At 41.1% G+C, this 22,592-nt stretch overlaps 1 protein-coding gene across 1 annotated transcript in view; it reads right to left on the bottom strand.

The window, feature by feature from the left end:
* The window catches only part of LOC307136873 (NACHT, LRR and PYD domains-containing protein 12-like), a 44,939-nt gene extending 38,747 nt beyond the window's left edge, over positions 1–6,192 (bottom strand). The window contains exon 1 of the mRNA XM_079834195.1: positions 6,143–6,192. The gene's annotated coding sequence lies outside the window, so the exon portion shown is untranslated. The remainder of the gene's footprint in view (positions 1–6,142) is intronic.
* Between the last annotated feature and the right edge of the window lie 16,400 nt (positions 6,193–22,592).

Here is a 22,592-nt window from a genome sequence, read left to right as displayed (position 1 = left end):
ATTCAGCATCGATGCAGCAAAGTGCCATAATCAATTATGTCACCGTTTATTTTCTGGCCAATAAAGTTGTGAAGTTTCAATTACTTCCAGGGTCATAACAACAACAATCAAGATGGCTGAGGCGGAGGGAGATGACCGCGATAGACGGGTAATTAAAAACGCACCCAAAGCTTGGAAAGCGGACATCTGGGCACATTTCGGATTCTGACACCGGCTTCACACCGCACGCGGAGCGGTGGGTATGGAAAGCCGGAGCCCGCGCCCCCATTGTGGATTCACACTGGCAGCGTTTGTCTCGCGCAGATATTGCAAATACAGACAAATATTGTACATTATGTCACATTTTCCGGTCTTCTCCTCCGAGCCCCGTCTGTCTCGTGCTTTGATTTATGATGGGAAGCATATGCTGCAAATGCGACCGTGTTCCCCTCTGTCCCAAACACACATGCATATAACTTGTTGTATATAAGTAGTTCACATGATAAATGTAAGTTAACATTAAAGTGAATATATGCTTCTAGTTTTAAAAATTTAAACAGGCTTTTGAAGTTTGGGCAAAAACTTCTGGCAGTGTTGTGTTTTAAAAAATTTTAACAGCTCTGGATGTCATATGGTGATTGTGAAACACACGGGGCACTCCACTACATGATTTCATGGTGAAATTTGTTATTTTCCATGTTAATCTGGTCAGTTTTGATCAAGAACAATCCACTGTGGCTTTAAATCAGTGTGAGCAGCGCGGCAAAAATAGACTCGGCGCCGAAACTATCGCGGCACTGCTGCTCCTGCGATGCGCTGCCGTGTCGCCTCTGCGTGCGATGTAAATGCTCTAATCTGTTAACATGGGCGCAGAAAAAAATATATGCGCTGCTTACGCCCTGCTAACGCGCCTGCCACACTAAAATCAAGCACGAGAATTGACGAGTCCCTAGTGTCAACGTTACTGCGTGTGTTGCCCTGAATATTGGTGGTTGTTGTTACAATAGTGTGACTGTAATTACGGATTAATATTTGCACAGGAGTTCATGAAGTGCCCTGTCTTAGAGCTTTTTACTGTGTGTAAAAAAAAAACACTTATATTCACTGCTGGAAAAAGTTGGCTTAGTTGGTTATTATTCCTCTATATAATTTCAAATGGTTCTAAAGCAGAGAGAAGAGAAATATTTCTCATTCAAAGCACTGAAAGCAGTGATTTATTGTTTTATTTTTCAGGTTTGAAAATGCCATATCCAAAACCCTGTACCATTCAATTTTATTTTATTTTATGACATTTATGTCAAAGATACAGGAGAGGGATAATACACACATAGCAGCCAATACAATCTGTTGTTCAATATCTGACTGCTTGTATTGCCTCATGACTGATTAAAAATGTGCCTTGTTGTGTGCAGTAGAATTTTGATGCATCGCAATCGAATTGAATCGAATCGTTACCTGGTGAATCGTAATCGAATCGAATTGTGAGGGCAGTGCCAATGCACACCCCTAGTGACAGACATGGAGGAGCCTGAGGATGTGAGCGGAGTGAGACGATTCCTCGGAATGGTCAATCACCTGGGAAAGTACTTACCTCATCTGGCAGAAAAGACACAGCCACTCCGGGACCTGTTAAAGAAGCAAAGCGTGTTTCAGTGGGGATATGATCAACAAAGAGCATTCAACAGCATCAAAGAGGAGCTAAACACGCCACCAGGGCTGGCGCTCTACAACGCAAAAGCGGAGACGGTCGTCTCAGCTGACGCGACATCATTTGGACTTGGAGCCGTGCTACACCAGAGACAGGAGGATGGCCACCTCAAGCCAGTCGCGTAATGCTCCAGAGCACTCACGAACACCAAGAAAAGGTACGCACAGATTGAGAAAGAGGCTTTGGCAATCACATGGGCGTGCGAGCGTTTCTCAGACTTCCTGGTGGGCATCACGTTCCACGTTGAAACAGACCACAAGCCTCTGGTCCCGTTACTAGGCTCCAGGAGCCTGGATGAACTCCCGCCACGCATTCAGAGACTCAGAATGAGACTGATGGCTTTCAGCTTCTCCATCTCCCATGTGGCCGGCAAGAAATTGGCCACGGCAGACGTGCTATCAAGGGTGCCGTTGCGAGACGGAGGGCAGCCAGAGCAGGAAGAGGAAGTCAACCTGTACGTAAACATGATCATGTCAACCCTCCCAGCTACAGAAAAGAGGCTACAAGAAATAAGGGAACACCAAGGACATGATGAAATACTGAGCCAAGTGAAAAGGTACTGTACTGAGGGCTGGCCAGACAGATCCACAATAGACAGAGCTTGCCCACTGTACACACATGTCAAGGAAGAGCTATCAGTGGAGAACGGCTTATTACTGAAAGGATGTAGGTTAGTTATTCCCAAGCTGCTACAGACTGACATCCTTCAAAAACTGCACGCAGGACACCAAGGTATAGCAAAGTGTCGGGAAAGAGCCAAACAATCTGTCTGGTGGCCGGGACTGTGTACACAGCTTCAGAAAGTGGTCGAGGGCTGCGAAATATGTGCAAAAGAAAGAATCAACCCCAAAGAGCCACTGCTGCCTACAGAATTCCCTGATAGACCATGGGCAAAGGTGGGTGCTGACTTGTTTCAGTGTAACTATAACCAGTATCTATTGGTTTTAGATTACTTTTCCCGTTTCATTAAGGTAGCTAAACTCACATCAACAACCTCATTAGCAGTAGTGGAACATTGCAAGTCTATCTTCGCCAGGCATGGCATACCATCCGAGGTCATGGCAGATAATGGACCCCAGTTCTCGTCTGAATGCTTCACTCAGTTCGCAACACAGTGGGGGTTCACACACACAACGTCCAGCCCCAGATACGCTCAGAGCAATGGTGAGGCACAGCGAGCTGTGCGGACAGTTAAAGGCCTCCTCCAGAAGGAAAAAGACCTGCATCTACATTTACATTTATGCATTTAGCAGACGCTTTTATCCAAAGCGACTTACAATTTGGGGGTACAAACTCTTACAACTCTTACAACTCTGGCACTCATAGCTTACAGAGCCACACCACTCTCCAATGGGTACAGTCCAGCACAGCTGCTAATGGGCCGGCAGCTCAGAACAACTGTTCCGGTCACTCTGTCATCTCTCAACCCAGGCTGGACTGACATAACCAAACTCAAAGAAGAGGAACAGAAAAAGAGACTGAGATTGAGCTGGAACTTCAACAAAAGACACAGAGTTCAACATCTCACAAAACTGACACCAGGCGACCATGTCTGGGTAAAGGACAAAGGAGAAGGAGACAGTGATAAGACAGACGGAAGCACCGAGGTCATATGTCATTGACACTCCCCGAGGAAACCTGCGCCGCAACCGAAACCACCTCGTCTCTACACCAGGGGAGACCATTCTACCAGAGCCAGAGCAACTTACTGGTCAGCCAGTGAGGCCAGATCAGGCAGAGCAGGGCCCAGTTCAACCATGCAGTCCTGAGCCTCTGGCACGTTACCCTGAAAGAGAGAGGCGACCTCCAGGGTACCTGAAGGACTTTGTGACTAAATAGCAGGTAACCCTGGTGAGACTGAGTGATTTTCTACGGGGCAGAATAAACCCCCACACTCAGTAGAAGGATTGGGCAGTCTACCCCACCTTCTTAGTTCAGATTTTCAGGTAATGTTCATACGCTTAGTGTTCTTAAGATGTAGTTTGATTTATAGTTCTACAGGAATATTTGAGAAAAAGACAATGAGTTATGTATCAGTACAACTGATCTTAGAAAGGGGGATGTAGTGTTAAAGGATTTTATAGGACATGATGTGACATTGCCCCCTTGTGGTTAGGCGGGGGAAGTGGTAAACCTGGCACTGTAATAAAGTCATGCTTTGAGAGCACACGTTGGAAATCTCTCCCCGTGTTTAATTGTTAAGCTAGAACCACTTAACGCTACACCTGCCTTAAGGATTATTTTGGTAAAGGGAAAATTATATCCTGCATTTATAATACCGTCCAGGCCTCCCAATTACCTGCTACATCTTCAATAAAACATTTATGGGAGGAGGAATTAGGGTCAGAGATTTCAAATGACTTATGGGCAGATAGCCTGGAAGAGATTAATAGATGTTCTATAAACTCCAGACATTGCCAGTTCAAAATCTTGCATAGACTACACTACTCTAAAACAAAATTATCCAGAATATTTCTAAGTATCTCTCCAAAATGTGACAAATTTAGGACGGCTGATTCATAGTTATGCATTATGTCCCAGTCTTCAAGACTTTTGGCGCAAGATTTCCCGTGTCATCTCTGAAATCACTAATCAATCTATTGAACCAGATGAGTTTTGTGTTTGGTGTTTCAAGACATGAGCTTGGTTTGTCAAAGTCACAACAACAATTTCTTTCCTCTGGACTTTTAACGGACAAAAAGCTTATTTTAACATTCTGGAAAAATAAATCGACTCCTCCTTTTCAGCTTAGGCTTGACAAAATCACAAATACACTTCATCTGGAACATTTACGATTCTATCTAAGGAATAAGAGACAACAGTTTGCTAAAAGTTGGGAACCCTTTATAAAGTATTTAGGGGGAGGAGGCCGAGGAGACCTGGAGGAAAGGGATGTTGATTTAATTTGAGTTGGATCGGAGATCCATTCCATTGTTGGCCTTTTGTTGTTTTTTTTGTTTTGTTTTTTTATAATTTCTCCCTGTGTGGTGTGTATCAAGCGGACGGATGGACGGATGGACGGGCGGGTGGTTGGGATTGGAGAGTTTTGTTTTGAGAGTTTTCTGTATGTTGGAGTAGGTGCATGTACTGTAAGTATACTTAGGTGGCATGTATATGAATGCAAGTTATCTGTTTATGGATGTGTACATATGTATAGTCAATACCTGCAGCAGAATTATAACTTTTGTTATATATTTTTACATAAGAAAAATACGGAGGATCTTGAGATTTGATTTCTGTCCCGTTTATCTGTGCTTATTTCTCCAATAAAAAAAAATAGGGGTTACACTTACTTCTCAGTTCAAGTTCTTCACTCTTCTAATGTTAAGGAGAGTTAGCCTAATGTTAAAAATATGTTTTTAATCAAGAAGATTCATATATGGGGAGATTGGTTGGTGTTTAAAGTCATTATGTTGGAATTGAACCCTCTGGAGTCCAGTTTTTCCACATAGCAGTAAAATCAACTGATGTATTACATCATTCATTAATCATACATCATTCAAAACTGTAAATGTCTACTTTTATTTGTGTACACTCACAATAACAAAACTTTGTGCTTTTGTAAAATAAAGCAAACCAACTGCTTTGAATATGAAAACATTTGAAGTAAACATATGATAATCCATATATTTTTCTCTACTGACGTGTTCCTTTCTAATGATTTAGTTAAAGGCCACCTGCATTGCCTCCAAATAATAAATAATAATAATGTATAAAAATACATCTTTATTTTCTATAGCGCCTTTAAATGTACATCTCAAAGCTCTTTACAGAAACGGACAAAAACAGTACACAAAATTAGAAATAAACAAAAAAGAAAAAAGAATAAAAAAGAAGGAGAATGTTAAATCAAAAACAATTCAAAACTATACAAAATTTATACAAACGTTCAATAAAAATATACCCTAAAAAAAATGCAAAGGGATTGAGCTTGCCTTATCTCAATCGGTAAAATTAAATTCCATAATTTTGGAGCTGATGAGGAAAAAGCCCTATCACCCATCAGTCTTAGACGAGTTTTTGGAACAACTAAAAGAGCAGTTTCAGATGAACGAAGATTACGCGTCGGAGTATAGGGGATTAAAAGCTCAGACAAATAGCTCATGCCAACCCATGTAAAGCCTTGTAAGTAAGCATCAAGATTTTAAAATCAACCCTAAACTTGACCGGGAGCCAATGCAAAGACTCCAAAACAGGTGTGATGTGATCTCTCATCCTAGTTCTAGTAAGGATTCTAGCAGCTGAATTTTGAACTAGCTGCAATTTGTTTAGGGTAGCTTTTGACAGCCCAGCCAACAAGCCATTACAATAGTCAATACGGCTAAAAAATAAAGTGTTAATTAAATACATTACTCACAATATGAACTAAAGAACAATGATTGGATATCCAGTTGTGACATTAAAGTGTTAATACATCACAGAATAACAGATAAATATAAAGATAAATTAACTTACATTCATGCACATGTATCCCTGAGACGAAGGACAGAAGCAAAACTGAAAGGAAACTGAAACTTCCGCTCTGGCGGAACTTACACAACTTTTTTTGTTTAGTTTGTTTGTACAAATCCAAAAGTTTAACATTATACAGTACCAAAAATGAAGAGAAGTAAAATAAGTAAATGTCAAAAAAATAAATACTTTATAAAGCTCACACATTTTTACAGTCTTGATAGCTTCATTATTTATGAATGTAAATAAATAAATGAATTAAATATATCTTTTTTCGAGATTATCATCAGGATAATCAGTGAAACCAAAGAGTACATCTTCCCATGAGAGAGAGAGAGAGAGAGAGAGAGTGAGATTGATTTTTTATTTATTTTTATTAACAAACTTTATTCAATCATAACAACATAAATATTAAACACACATCAAATCCAAACCAAATCAGAAATTAGTTCTTCCTCCATCACAGTGCAAAAAAATGAGTTGTAACACCACTGTAATTTAAAAGTTTCTATATCATTCATTGCTTTATAATACTTTATAAGACTCTACAACAATTCTTGACTTGACATAAGCCTTAAATAAAGTTTTAATCTCTTGACCCCACCTATTTTCGATTCTGTTCTTTCTTGTTTTATAAATTGCCATCTTTGCCTCTCCAAACAGAAAATTAATCAATTGCCATTTGATCTTTTGTTTCTGATTATACCCAGCCCCCAAAATAAAAACCTCTGATGTAAAATTTTCCCCCCATTTACCACACAAGTCAAAAAGTGCATTGAACCTTTTACACTCTAGGAAACAATGAAAAATGGTTTCCCTCAATCCACAAAACACACATTTATAATCAACATTGGGATTAATGACTGAAATAAAAGCGTTAACAGCTACAGCCCCATGTAAAATCCTCCATTGTAAGTCACCAGATCGTTTTATCAATGGTGGTTTGTACAGCACCCTCCACACTGGCTTCATTTCTTCTTTCAACCCAAGTTTATCTCTCCAAACTGTATCAATCCTTCCATTTAATTTTACTTTATTTAAAACCTTAACAAAGCATTTGTACATCACTTTCCCTCCCACTTCATTCAATACCAAATCTTGCAACCCATTAAGATCCAACAAGGGACCAGATAATTCTTTAAGGTCTGGTGTCATCTCAAGCTTTGGAAAAAGGTCTCTTACATCAAATGTTGCTCTTCCATTTTTAAACTCCTTAATCAAAGACAATTCCTCATTTGTTAACCTTGTTTTCCACATCTCTACTACATTTGATGTGTGGCGGATTGATTTCTGACCCAACAAACGGGCCACCTCATTCAAATCATTCAGTTCAGGTACAGCCACATCAATTATGTGCCTCAATGTCACAGTTTTGGTAGCACACAGTCCCTGAACAAGTCCTGGGACATTCCCACTCGCAATATCCATACGAGCTCCTTTAATAAGAGGTTCCTGTAACAGCCAGTATAAAGATTTGGTTTCTTCCATCCTGCACACATTGAACAGTCCCCACACTTTGAAAAGTCCACAGTAAAATTGAGACAGTCCAGCGAGTCGTAATTGCTTCACATCCATTAAAAAGAGAGCAGCATCCAGCCCGAGTCCATCCACTGTGTGTAGGATTATTCCTGCCACCTTCTGCCACACCAGATCCACAGGCCCAGTCAGAAATTTCTAGACGAACTGCAGACGAAAAGTAGCAAGTCTGCTTGGTAAATGGACTAGCCCTTGTCCTCCCTCCTCTTTAGGAAGAAAGAGCACACTTTGAGGAACCCAGTGAAAACTGTCCCAAAAAAAGTTCACTAAGATTGTCTGCAAACGGGACAACAATCCAACAGGTGGATCCACACAAGATAATTTATGCCATAATGTTGAGGCAACCAAGTTATTGACAATTAAAACCCTCCCTCTAAAAGACAATTGTGAATGAAGCCATTTCCACTTCTTTAATTTTACTTCTATTTTTTCAAAAACCCCTTCCCAATTCTTTTGTTGGGTGTTTGAATCCCCAAGATACACACCTAGATATTTAAACCCTTCTTTCTTCCAAACCATCCCACTGGGTAATTTGGGAAGTCCTCCCTCCCATTTCCCAACAGCCAATGCTTCACTCTTCTCCCAGTTAACTTTGGCAGCTGAAATTATTCCAAAATCATTAATAACAGAAACCAACTTATTAATGTCTTCTTGCCCGTTTACCATAACCATAACATCATCAGCATAAGCAGAAATTTTATGCTGAATATCATGATGCAATACTAAACCATTAATCACAGTTCTTAATCTACTCAGCATTGGTTCAATAGCTAATGAGTAGAGCATACCGGACAGTGCACAACCCTGTCTGATCCCCCTACTGACTTTAAAAGGGGCGCTCAAACCACCATTGATCTTCAGCAAACTTTCTGTGTCCTGGTACAGCACTTTTATCATATCAATAAAGTTAGAACTAAAACCAAATGCTTCTAGGGTGTCCCATAAGTACTGGTGCTCCACTCTATCGAATGCTTTCTGTTGGTCAATAGAGATAAAATCCAAATTTACCCCTAAAAGACTCGAAACACTTAAAACATCTCGTATGAGACTAACATTATCAATAAAATAATTGATCTGCCCGGCACGCAGTACGTCTGGTCAACATTAATGACCTGCCCCATCACCTTTCTCAGTCTATTTGCTAAGGTCTTAGAAAGAATTTTAAGATCAGAGCAAAGCAAACTCACAGGTCTCCAGTTCTTGATCTCCTGTAAGTCACCTTTTTTGGGTATCAGTGTTATCACTGCTCTCCTACAGCTCAAGGGCAACGAGCCAACAGACAAACTTTCATTTAGGACTGCCAACAGGTCCTCGCCCAGCACAGCCCAAAGCTCCTTATAAAATTCAGCAGGGAGTCCATCCATCCCGGAGCTTTTCCGCTCTCCATGCCCTTCAGAGCATTCAGAAGTTCCTCTGGAGTAAAAGGCCTCTCCAGCTCTGCCTTTGAGTCCTCCAGGACACTTGGCAGACCTTCATAGAAGCTAGCAGATAACTGCTTGTCCTCTCGGTATTCACTACTGTACAAATTGCCATAGAACTGTACAGCTCGTTTTCTGATATCAGATGTCTGTGTTAGCTCTTGCCCATTCTCAGAGCGTAGGCAGTGACTCTGACCATTCTTTTTTTCAAGACTAAAGAAAACCTAGATGGGGCATCCATCTGTGTTAAGTTCTGAAAACGAGAACGGACCAAAGCCCCCTGCGCTTTAATGCTGAGCAAATCTGCAAGAAGAGACGTCTTAGTTTTAAGTGTCTCAATATGTCTTCCCTCCCCAGTAACCTCTGCTAACCCTTGTGCTTCTATTATTTCAGATTCAAGCTTTTCCATTGACCAAGTGATGTCCCGAGAAACACAGAAAGTATACTGTTGACAAAATGCTTTTACCTCAATCTTTCCATAATCCCACCACTCAATCAAATTTTTAAAACAACGCTTTCTCAGTTTAAAATTATTCCAGAAGGAAGTAAACACATCTCTAAAATGTACATCACTTAACAGGGAGGTGTTAAAATGCCAGTGTGCACTCTTTGGCTTCACATTTGCTATATATACATTACATGATACTAAACAATGATCAGAACAACCAGTTGGTGTAATAAAACATCTTTTCACAACATTAAACTGATGTCTAAAACAATAAATTCTGTCCAACCTGGCCAAGGAAATAAAGTTTCCTCTGTTATGTACCCATGTGTATTGTCTTGCATTATTATTTAGCTCCCTCCATACAGCTGTGTCTCAATTAATTCATTTAAAACCCGACTTGAAGCAGCATGAGGTTCAATGTGATTCCTGTCTATTTTATAATTCTCTGTACAATTAAAATCGCCACCCAAAAACAAAAAATCATCAGAACCGCAATTCTGCAGTATGGTATCAACATCTTTCAGAAAAACTACTCTTTCACTTCCATTTGTAGGAGCATAAACATTAATAAAAACAGCCCTGAATTGTTCAAACTGAGCCCTTATGCATAATAATCTGCCAGGAATCACATGTTTAACATCACAGGAAAAGTTTTTATCAAAGAGAACAGCCACCCCTCCTCTGGTAGAGCCCATGTGAGCAAACACCACATCACCCTCCCATTCTTTTTTCCATTCTATTTCATTAATACAGTCACTGTGTGTTTCTTGAACAAACATCACATCAATATTCTTTTGTTTGATAAGTTCAAACAACAATGCTCTTTTATGCATTTCTCGGGCCCCATTCAAGTTAAGAGAGCTCACCCTCATTACACTCATTATAAAAAATAGTATGAGGGAACACAAACCAAACAAAAGCATAGAAAAACACAGATTATGTGGTTTCAAAACCATCTTCAGATTGTAGTTCTAGTTTCAGTTTATTAACAAGTTTTTCAATCTATAGATCTCCTGCACTGTAAGCTGTTCCCCTCCTTCACCTCTCGTTAGCACTGTCACTGAGTTGATGAACTTCCTGCGTCAGCAAAGAAGTTTTCAACTTGAACGTTTTTCATATTTTTAGTCTTTTGCAGAAATAATCGTATTTTCTCAAAATTGTAATCACTGCGTCTACTTCGTCTCTCGTTGTTGTCCACTACATCACTGTCAGAATCATCAGCTGTACCGCATTCAATATCAGAGTGTTTTTCAGACAGAGTGTTAGTCTGCTCACTTTAGCCGCTTCCGCACTCTTCCTAACCCTTTTCCTCTTAGTATTGGGTACTTTGAACACGGTTTCATCACAAAAAATGTCAGTCCCCATCTCCTCCATAATAGATGCCGTTTCTTTCTCCCCACTCTCCGCACTTTCCTCCACAACATCAGTCAACATTGTATTAGTTGTTTCCTCTGTATTCCCTCCTACACCAACAGTAAGCACTATATCGGCTTCTTTCCTCTCACTTTCTGTGTTTCGCCCCGCAACATTACCATCATCATCACCATCATCCTCAATCGCTATTACACTAACATGAGCACTATCACGCACTGTTTCCCCACTCGGGCCCGGTGTTACAATATATTCGGTTCCAGAAATATTTGGTTCCAGTGGGTGGTGCAATCATGAATATTGATTAGTTTACCCGTGCTCTGGGCGTGTCCTTGAGACTACGCGCAAAAGAATGGAACAGAAAATGTTGGTGCAAGCTCTTCAAATCGCAGCATGTTTAATGGATTACAACGCAACACAACTCTTCACATTTTCAGAACAGTTTGTGTGTTATGATACTGACTGAGCTGTTGTGCCTGATTGATTTATTAGATGCATTCAAATACAAAGCATAATAAATACAATTTATTTTGACTTTGATGTGTTTGGGCTTGATTGATACTTTAATTGGAATAGTTTGTGTCGACAACAATAACAGATAAACCTCCACAAATTTATAAAATAAAAGCATGTGCTACCCTGGTGTGATTATTCATGTCATCCTTAATTTCTTGCTTAGTTTTTAGATAGCCAGTGTTTCCCAACCTCCACAGGCCCATCGATAAGACTCAAGTACCTCTTTTCAACAACTACAAATGTTTATTTTCCCATATTATACTGGTTATTGTGTAGCATTAAAGTCACAAAGCTTTAAAAAAAGCAACATCAAAATATTTGTCTATACTGTAGCCTATCTAAACCTGTATGACTTCTTATGTGGAGCACAAAATATATTCCTAATGGGGGGAAAAACAACAACACTTTTCTCACATATAATTTCAAAATATATTCTTATATGTTCCACAGAAGAAAATGTCATACAGGTTTGAAATACAATGAAGGTGACCATTTTAATGTAGGTGATAATCCCTTTAAAATAAGTTCACAAAAACATAGACTAACATGTTGTCTGTTCTTTGACAATATGTTGCACTGTGGTGAAAATTATTTTGAAACAACCTTAATGTCATGTTAATATAATGATGTGTGGAAGCATCCAAAATGATCCATATGATCCATAGAGGTGTGTTTAATTGTGTAACAATCTCTAATCTATCAGAGGTGTTTTTTCTATACATCATACAATGATAAACAAAGGTAAACCATAATCTTGTAGGGCAGGGATTGCCAAACTATTTTGCCAGCCAAACTCGGTTGACCCAAAATATTTACTTTAAGTCTCCTGGTATTTTAAGTTAATATTTCAAATTAACAAAACATTTGCATGTTTGCTATTTTTACTATTGTTATATAACAATTAAGTACGGAGGCAGTTGCTCCATGAATGTAACTCACATTGAAAAGACAAGGAACATTTCAAAACAATGTGGGAAGAAGGAATGCAAGAATAATGCGTCTCTGAGATAACTGTTTATTAAAACAGGGCTTGGTCACTCTTTGGCAAATGAGAATATCCTCCATGTGTGTCCAGATCACACAAATTCAGAACCAGCATCTGCAGCTCTCACATCCAATCCGAAACAGACTGAATCTGACTTTGCATGATAATGAAAACATAGAAGATACATTGGTGAGGACATATTTCCTCATCTTTCCAAAAAATATTGAAGTTGTTGCTTACCTTTGTCCAAGAAAAATATGTCATCAGAACAAATAATTAAAAAGTTTATACACCTGTGTATTTTATAATACTGCAATGTTTATTATAATGACTACAAAGAATAATACTATTTTTCTTCGGTATGTAGCTTATGTGGTTAATTGTGCATTTATTATTGTGACTTTAATGATAATAATTTATGCAGTATAATGTGAGAAAAAATTATGTGCCTTACTGATGAGGTTTTCTACAAAATGAACAAGAAATTAAGGATGACACAGAATAATCAAAACAGTTTAAATTCATATTATTAGGCCACAGGAGATTCATTTCAGTCGTGTATCACTGAATGACAACTATAGCACAAGGAAACTATTCAAATGAATTTTAAATCCTCACACGTTAAAAAAAAAAGGCCAGACAGATCAAAGAGTTAAAAGAAGCTAGACTCACCAGTTATTTGCTCATATTTGCTCTGCATTATCTGACTGTCTGCAATCAATCAGGCAAAACAGCTCTGACGATTTATCAAACTATGAGTTGTTTTGAAACTGTTGCACAGTTGTTGTTTATTATTAAACACTTTTTATTAAACTTTTTTACTATTTTGAAATAATAATTAATCGGAGTGTGTGCTAATATATTCTGTTCCATTGATTTGCGCGTAGTCTCAAGGACACGCCCATAGTACGGGAAACTTATGAATATTCATGAAAACACCACCCACTGGAACCAAATATTTCAGGAACCGAATATTGTAACACCGGCTGAACCAGCGGCATTACTGGAGTAAAGGTGTCCTGAATTACTACTCCGCTCTCAACTACACCGTTTACCTTCTCAATCGTAAAAAAAGAAAAATGACAACAGCACTGTTCATTCGTGAAGCCGACATAATACTGTCAAAACCGACAGCTTCACCAACAGCCAGGCTACAATCTTCCACAGAGCAGTTCATCACAGGCGCCAGTTTTATCTTATGCCTTTGAGAAAGCTGCTCAAACTTTGTTTGGCGTGGACTCGCCATTGCCAACCAGCAAACGCTGATTGACAGCGCTCCACAACCCCAAAACCTTTCCTAGCGTTAAACTAAAGGTATAAACAAAACAATTTTAAACCAGAGAACAGCAAAAGAAAAAGAAAGAAAGAAAGAAGAGACACTCACACTCACTCGCTCGCACGCAAACTCCGCCCACTCACTCACAGCATCCGCTCAGAGAGAGAGAGAGACTTTTTATTTTCCATCATATTATAAAAACATTTTTACACATGATACCAATTCGTAACCAATAAATACAATTTTAGTTCAATATTAATCTATCAAATCTCAACAATGCCAATAAAACACTAATTTATCATCATCATCCACAGAAATAAAATTCTCATCTATACACCATTTCCTTTTAAAGGTCCCCTTCTTCGTGATCCCATTGTTCAAACTTTAGTTAGTGTGTAATGTTGCTGTTAGAGCATAAATAATACCTGTAAAATTATAAAGCTCAAAGTTCAATGCCAAGCGAGATATTTTATTTAACAGAAATTCCCTTTCAAAGCCTACAGCGAACGGCCGGCTTGGACTACATCCTGGTACTTCCTTCTTTAATCACGTCAGTAGAGCAGTAGAACAGACTAACCTCCGCCCACAAGACTACGCGCAAAAAGGGGGCGTGGTCTTGTTGCTGTCCCACGTGGAGAAGAGGACGTGTCGCGTGGAGAAAAGGAAGTGTTGCGTTTGACTGTGTTTGTCGCCATGTCGTCGAGACGCTGTTATTTTCATCCCGGAGTCAAATCACCTTTGTTTGGCTTTCCCAGGGACGCTGTAGAGATCATTAAGCGCGCATATATCTCCCGTTAAGAGGCGTGACCTTTCCACGTGCGCTAAGCTGCTGTCGAATCACAACACAGGACCGTGCCACGTTCGCTAAGCTGCTGTCAAATCACAACACGGGAAGCGCTGGCACAATCAGAACTCGTTACGTATTTCTGAAGGAGGGACTTCATAGAATAAAGGAAGTCATCAGCCGTTTTGAGGACAGTGAAAACAGCGGTATACAGATAAGTAAATTGTGTTAAAAATACTGTTTTTTTTACACACGAAACATGAACACATGTTATATTGCACACTGTAAACACAATCAAAGCTTCAAAAAGACACAAAGAACGGGACCTTTAAATTTGAACATGTCATTATTCATTTTATAAAACTCATACAAACATGCCTGGATGAAGCCAATGATGTCCTCCCCAAAAAAAGTTCACAAAATGTTTCTGGATTAACTGTAGAAGTCCAGCTGGAGGGTCTAACACGGTCAGTCGATGCCACAACATTGAAGCAGCTAAATTTTTTATCACTAAAACTCTGCCTCTGTAAGACAACTGTGGTTGAATCCAACTCCATCTCTTCAATCTTCCCAGAATCTTCCCAACTACTCCATCCCAAGTCCTTGTCATATACTGTTGAGTTCCAAAAAAAAATTCCAAGGATTTTCAATCCCTCTGTATTCCAGTGGCACTGTTGTGGGAGATGAGGTGGAACTTCTTCCTGCCACTGACCACAAAGTAATGCTTCTGTTTTATTCCAATTTACCCTTGCTGAAGATACTTTTTGAAAACAGTCCAAGCACTTGCTCAGATGTAAAATATCTTCTTGAGATCTTATTAAAACCGTAACGTCATCAGCATAGGCAAGAAGCTTTACTGTAGTAACATCTGATATATTGGGATTTAGGACTGAAATGCCTTGCAACTTATCCCTTAGAACTCTTAATAAAGGTTCTATAGATATTACATATAAAAGTCCTGAGAGGCTACATCCTTGTCTTACACCTCTACACACAGAAAAAGTTCTTGTTAAAGTTCCATTTATCTTCAGCATACTGTAAACATCTGTATAAAGCATCTGGATCCATGAGGTGAACTGTTCTCCGAATCCAAAGGCTGACAAGGCGTTAAAGAGATATCCATGGTCGACTCTGTCGAATGCCTTTTCCTGGTCAAGTGACAAAAGGCCCACATCAAGTCCATATATCTCAGTAAGATGTAATAAATCACTCACAAGAAAAAGGTTATCAAAAATAGAACGTCTTGGAATGCAGTAAGACTGGTCTTCGTGAATTATTGAAGCCATCACCTTCTTCAAGCGATTCGTTAAAGCCTTTGAAAGTATTTTATAATCTATCCCTAAAAGAGAGGTAGGTTCAAGAGTCCCAAGTCTCCTTTCTTTGGCAATAATGTTATCACCGCTCTTCTGCAACTGAGAGGGAGAATTCTTGATTTTTCGCATTCGAGAAACACAGCATGTAAATCTGATCCAATCAATGACCATAAAGCTTTATAAAACTCGGAGGTCAGTCCATCCAATCCTGGAGATCTTCCAGCGGACTGTTGTTGAACAGCCTCACTCAACTCTTCAAGTGAAAGTGGCTTTTCTAACTGCATCTTCTCATCTTCACTCAATTTTGGAATTCCAGTGAGACAGAAATCCGTAGCTTCTGAATCACAAGGTTGAGCACTATAAAGTTCTTCATAAAAAGACAAGACTTGTGAAATAATTTCTCTCTTTTCTGTTGTCTCTCTTCCATCAGGTAATTTAAGATGATTAATTAACTTCTTTTCTCAAAGCTTTTTCTCCAAAGCAAAAAAGAATGATGTTGAAGAGTCCATGTTGTTAAACTGAGTAAATCTTTTGTGGACTATTGTCCCTTGATCTCTTTCTTCATGCAGGAGAAAATTATATCGTTCAAGCAAGTCCACACTTGTTCCACCCCTTTCGCTTATGGAGCTATTCAGTCTCATCATCTCTTGCTCCAGCTGTTCTATTTTATTCTGAATTTCTTTTGTGTTGTTTTTTACATATTGTTGACAAAAAGACTGGATTTGAATTTTGCCAATGTCCCACCACTGACTTAGGGACTCTGTCTTTCTCTCTCTCCAAGCTCTCCAGAAGAAAGGGAATAAATACACAAACGTACGGTCTTGTAACAGACTATTATTAAAATGCCAATAAGATTTCGAAAATTTACTCAATGCTGTGACTATGACGGAGACATAATAATGATCAGAAATTGGTGTGGGACTAATTTTACTATCAAAAAATCTTCCTATTTGACATTTCTGAACATAAAATCTGGCCCCTGATATTATATTGGAATTCATTTTCAGCCATGTGTACTGCCTACTTTTGGGAAAAGATTCTCTCCACACATCTACAAACAAATTAAAAATTATAACTTTCTTAAGAGCTTCTGCTGAATTAGGATGCGGTTCATCATGATTCCTATCAACTGTATGATCAAGGGTACAATTAAAATCTCCAGCCACAATAATTATGTTATCACAAGGAATATTAATCATAGCATCCTGTAATTTTTTAAAGAATAAAACCCGTTCATACCCAACATTGGGAGCATATACATTAATAAAAGAAAAAACAGATCTTGCAGAATAATGTCTACCTGCTGCATTCTTCCAGGAATAATTTCTATCATATTGGAAGCATTCCCCTGAACACTTTCTGATATGAGAACAGCGACTCCAGCACTTGCACTGGAACCATGGCTAAGAAAACCCTGTCCTTTGCATTCACCTAGCCATTCTGCCTGGTTAAAAACATCTGTGTGTGTTTCTTGTAAAAATATCACACTCGACTTTTTAAAAGCCAAAAATTTAAAAAGAGCACTTCTCTTTTCTTTATTAACGACATCCATTTACATTTAATGATCCAATATTTATGGATGTCATAATTTCTAATGTAGCGAGTGATATCTACTGAAGGGTCAAGGGTCAAGCCAAACATCACTTGTCTCTTCATCAGACACATATCCTTCAAGAATGATTTTATGTTCAATATTAAAATAAGAATGAATGATAATCAAGTTATAACCATTTCCTACATTTGATAAATCAGTTCTCTATATTCAAGGAGTGATTTTGGATATTGTAGTGTTTTAGTTGCTCTGTGCTTTTGAATCCAGATTATTCAGGAGCTGCTCTGATGTCTGTGTCAAGACGTGCTGACAGGCAACTGTCCTTGGTGTTTGACACTCCAGGGAGTAAAACGAGATCAGCATGTGTTAACTGTATGTCTTACTGAGGTGACCCCTGGGGTCATCCATGTAACAGCTATGTGACTCTTTTGGGGAGAAATGTACCTTTCTGATACTTTTCTTTCTTTATAGAATAAAGTCACTTCTGTACTAAATGTAGTATCAGCATGTTTTGGAGAAGTGCTTTGTTGATAGTTAGTTAAGATGTTCCGACCTTGATGGAAACTGGTATTCTCTGGAGTATTGTGTGTGTGCGTTCTATGATTTGTGCAGATCCAGTATTGGATATGGGCCTTCCTGCAGGCGATGCCAGACCTTTAGACGCTTTTCTGTGACCTCCGAGGTCACTGGAGACTAATCTGGGCCTGGGCGACATCAAGTCTACGCATTTTTAGAGATATATGCTCCTATCTGTCTACGTGTGGAAAGTTGCTTACGTTGCATGTTGTTAGAACCAATCAGAATCATTCCACATGGCAGTAATGACGTGTCTAGACCTTGAAAACAGTATAACTGTTCAGAAAATTGTATGTACGTTAGTTGGAGGTGGGGAGACTGTTAGAGGGAGCGCGGCCTACGAACTCCTCTTGAGCTGGCTTCTGCTGTTGAAACTGCAAACTATTCTTCAGTAAAATTTTCTTTAATTAATCTGACTCCTGACTCCTGGTCTTCATTTTTCACTACTGGTCCTGGGTCCTAAGCTGTTACCCCAACACTACCCAAAACTGTCTTTTACAAAACTCTAATGACTACTTTTTTTCATATCCTGATAAATCATCTTTTTTACTTTTGTGATTATTTTTTTGAGATGATACCGTTTTTGTCTACTAAACTCCTCAACTGTTGAATTTCTCATTACATCTCTACAAGATACTAACAATCTTTTCAAATCTGGAAAAAACAATCAAGTTGTGGATTCCGTACACCTTTAGTTTCATCAAGGAAAACACTTGGGGTTACTTGACTGTAACCCTGTTCCCTGATAAAGCGGAACGAGATGCTGCATAAGCTTATGCAAATGGGGATGTCTTTGACATAACCAGCTGTGAAAATAGTGTGAAAACACGTCAATGAAATTGACCCGGGAGGTATTTATAGCCTCGGCTGGTGACGTCATAGGCGCACCTGCTGCACGAGGCTATAAATAGATGAGCTTCAGCTGGAGCAAACCAGATCTTCTTTGTTTGAAGACCAGTCCTGAAGCATCATCAGCACGGCCTAGCAATGCAGCATCTCGTTCCGCTTTATCAGGGAACAGGGTTACAGTCAAGTAACCCCAAGTGTTCCCTTTCAAAAGCTACACTCAATGCTGCATAAGCTTATGCAAATGGGAACGAGAATACCCACGCCGCCGTGCTTGATGGTGCCTGGACCCCTTACGGTTGTGTAGGTGTGCACAAGAACGCAAGAAGCCTCGGCATTAGCCTGTGATATCGACTCAAGGACATGAGAGCCCGGAGTGGCATGAGCATCCAAGCTATAAAGTCTTATGAATGTGTGCGGAGAGGACCAACCTGCCGCATCACAAACACTTTGTAAGGGAGCACCCCTTGCTAACACAGTAGAAGAGGCGACTCCCCTGGTGGAGTGAGCCCTTAATCCTATAGGCGAAGCTTGACCGCGCGCCTCATAGGCAAGAGCAGTAGCATCCCTGACCCAATGTGACATTGTTTGGTGGAGGCAGAACCTCTGTTACGGCCCCCATGGCAAACAAACAGTTGCTCTGACTTACGCCACTGGCTAGTGCGGTGGACGTAGGCCTGAAGAGCATGGACTGGACACAGTCTATGAAGTTTCTCCTGATCCGGCGTTGTGAACGGCAGAGGGCAGAAGGTTTCAAGAGTGACAGAATGTACAGTCGACAAAGGAACCATAGGCAGGTAGTCAGGGTGGGGATGCAAAATCACTTTCACCAAACCTGGGGCAAAATCTAAGCAGAATGGCGATATTGACAGAGCCTGCATGTCCCCAATTCTTTACAGAGAAGTTATAGCCATAAGAAAAAACATCTTTAGAGTCAGAAGTTTGTCAGACGCTGATTCTAGAGGTTCAAAGGGGGTCTCAACCAGACCCTCGAGGGCTAAAACTAAGTCCCATGAAGGGATCTTGGCTCTTAATGGAGGCCACAACTGCCTGGCACAACAAAGTGAGCAGGCAGAAGATGCCTCCCAAGCGGCACCCCATCCACCAGGGCATGGCAAGCCAAAAGAGCGGCCACATAAACCCTGAGTGGAGGGGCAAGCTAATGTTTCAAAGGGGGTCTCAACCAGACCCTCGAGGACTAAAGCTAAGTCCCATGAAGGGATCTTGGTTCTAACAGGTGGCCTCAACCGCCTACCCCACGAATGAAGCGTGCGAGTAGAGGATGTCTCCCGAGCGGCACCCCATCCACCAAGCCGTGGCAAGCCGAAAGAGCGGCCACATGAACCCTGAGAGTGGAGGGGCAGGTGCCTGATGACAACTTTTCTTGCAGAAAATCCAGAACTGAAGTTACCTGGCAGTTGACTGAATCTACATTGTGTCGTACACCACCTTTCAAAGACACCCCATTTATTAGCATAAACTTTCCGAGTGGAGGAAGCTCTAGCACTTAGGATGGTCTCAATAACTGCAGGCGAAAGCCCCGTGTCCCTCAGTTGGTGCCCTTCAGGGGCCAAACATGAAGGTTCCACAGGTCGGGCCTGGAATGGAATATCGTGCCCTCTGCCTGAGACAGAAGGTCCCTCCTCGCCGGAATCGCCCAAGGCGAGCCGTTGAGGAGAGACACTATCTCCGAGAACCAAACCCTGTTCGACCAACGCAGCGCTATCGATAAGAAGCAAGACCCTTGTTGGCGAACCCCGGCTAGAACTCCCAGGAGCAGAGCGACTGGAAGGAGGGCATACAGACGCATTTTGGGCCATGTATGAACCATCACATCCAGACCCAGCGGGGCTGGGTGACAGAGAGAAGCAGGGACATTGCGCTGTCTGAGAAGAGGCGAAGAGGTCCACTCCCTGTGGTCAGCTCTGTAAAATCTGATCCAGATCTGCTTGACTACTTCTGGGTTGGAGTTTCCACCCCCCCATCTGTAACTCTGTCTGGACAGTAAATCTGCTCCCACATTCAACCGCCCTTGAATGTACACTGCTCGAGTGACAGGGACTTGTTCTGAGCCCAGAGAAAAATCTGTCTCGCTATTCTGATAGCGTGAGCACAGACCCCCCTGGTGATTATATACAAGATATTTAGCTGTACTGTCCACCCGCACTAGGACATGACAGCCCCTCAATTGGGGGAGAAAGTATTTCGGGGCCAGAAATACAGCCGTCAACTCGAGGCAGTTGATGTGCCAACTGAGTTGATGACCCTCCCATTCCCGTTGGGCTGGACGACCACTTAAGGCCGCACCCCAGCCCGTCAGGGAAGCGTCCGTCGTTAGCAACTTGCGACGACAAGGTACGCCTAGAGTGGGACCCAAGGCAAAAACCGGGGTCTGAACCACATAGTTAGTGTACGAAGCCACATGGCGCGCCACTTTATTTGCCTGAGGATTGGCCCTAAGTCCTCTGGCTTTGAGCCACAACTGAAACGGTCTTATGTGCAACAACCCCAAAGGGAAACCCGTGGATGCTGATGCCATTAGACCTAACACTCTGGTGCTGATGATCAGTAAGATCTTGGTCTAGCCTGACTTTGCTCAGGGAATACTGAATGGTCTTGATTCAAGCGGGAAACCATAGTGCCCACCTTGTGACCAAAAACCGAACAAACCCTAGATAAGTCGTTCTCTGGGCTGGAGAAAGAACTCTTTTCTTGGTGTTGAGTCTCAACCCTAGAGAAACTAGATGAGCTAACACACTGTGTTGAAGCACCATCTCATGTGATTGTGCTAATTTTAGCAATCGCCTCTGTAATTCAAAATTTGAATGCCCCGGAATCCCAATGGAGCCGGTAATACATCCATACATTTCGTATACGTGCGGTTACAAGGCTAGCCGGATGGAAGACCCGAAATTGGTAAGCTTTTGCCCCCAAGAGCGAAACTCAGGAACTTCCTGTGTTGTGGCAGTCTTTATATGCGAATACATGCGTCCTTCGGATCAATCGTGCCGAATCCAATCACAATGTTGAATATGCGACACGACCGCCTTCACTGTAACATCTTAACCTTGAGTACTTTAACTGCTTCACGGTTTAAGACTCAAAGATCTAAGATTGGACACCCCCCCCCCCCCACCCTACTGGGGACCAGGAAGTAACTACTTGTGACAGTACGAACGCCAACTCCGCCTTCACGGAAGTGGAGACCACGCCGTTCAAACACGGAGGACGACAAATAAATTAGTTTACTAATTTTTACTGTGCTTAACACCCATGCAGAAACGCCTGGCAGAAGTTCACACGCTGCCTGAGACTCTGAGAGTGACAATTTTAACACTTCCTGTTGAGGGGATGTTAGACGTTCTATGTCCTGGATGATAGCAGGATTTAAACACTGAACTTCTAACATTTCACTGGAAACCACTGCCCCCCCGAATCACCAGAGGCGGCGGGGATGGAGTGGTTTTGAGGATAACGGGGTGGGGCGAGCAAATGTTTGACACGCCCTGTCCCGTGGGGGCAGACTGGGCACCAGACCACCGGACTTCTTATATTGATGACAGTCCCGAGGTCTGCCCTGAGAGGTTGTTGAGGATGACGAGCTGGTCCCCAGTCTTTACGAGGGAGAGCATGACTCGCCACACTCTGCTTATTACCCCCCTAAATCTTGAAGGACTGAAGAGAGGTTATGTGGCTGATAGCCCCTCCCCTTGAGTGCATTGAGGAAGAAACTGAGTGAACACTTCCTCATGTTTCTTCCACTCCTTTAAATCTGGCCACTACAGAGTTAACTGAGTCACCAAATGAACCACTCAAATCCTTCAGAAGGTCA

This window comes from Gobio gobio (assembly GCF_949357685.1).
Source record: "Gobio gobio genome assembly, chromosome: 14".
Classification (NCBI taxonomy): Eukaryota; Metazoa; Chordata; class Actinopteri; order Cypriniformes; family Gobionidae; genus Gobio; species Gobio gobio.
The sequence above is the reverse complement of the archived record's forward strand: the minus strand, read 5'-3'. Positions and strand labels throughout refer to the sequence as shown.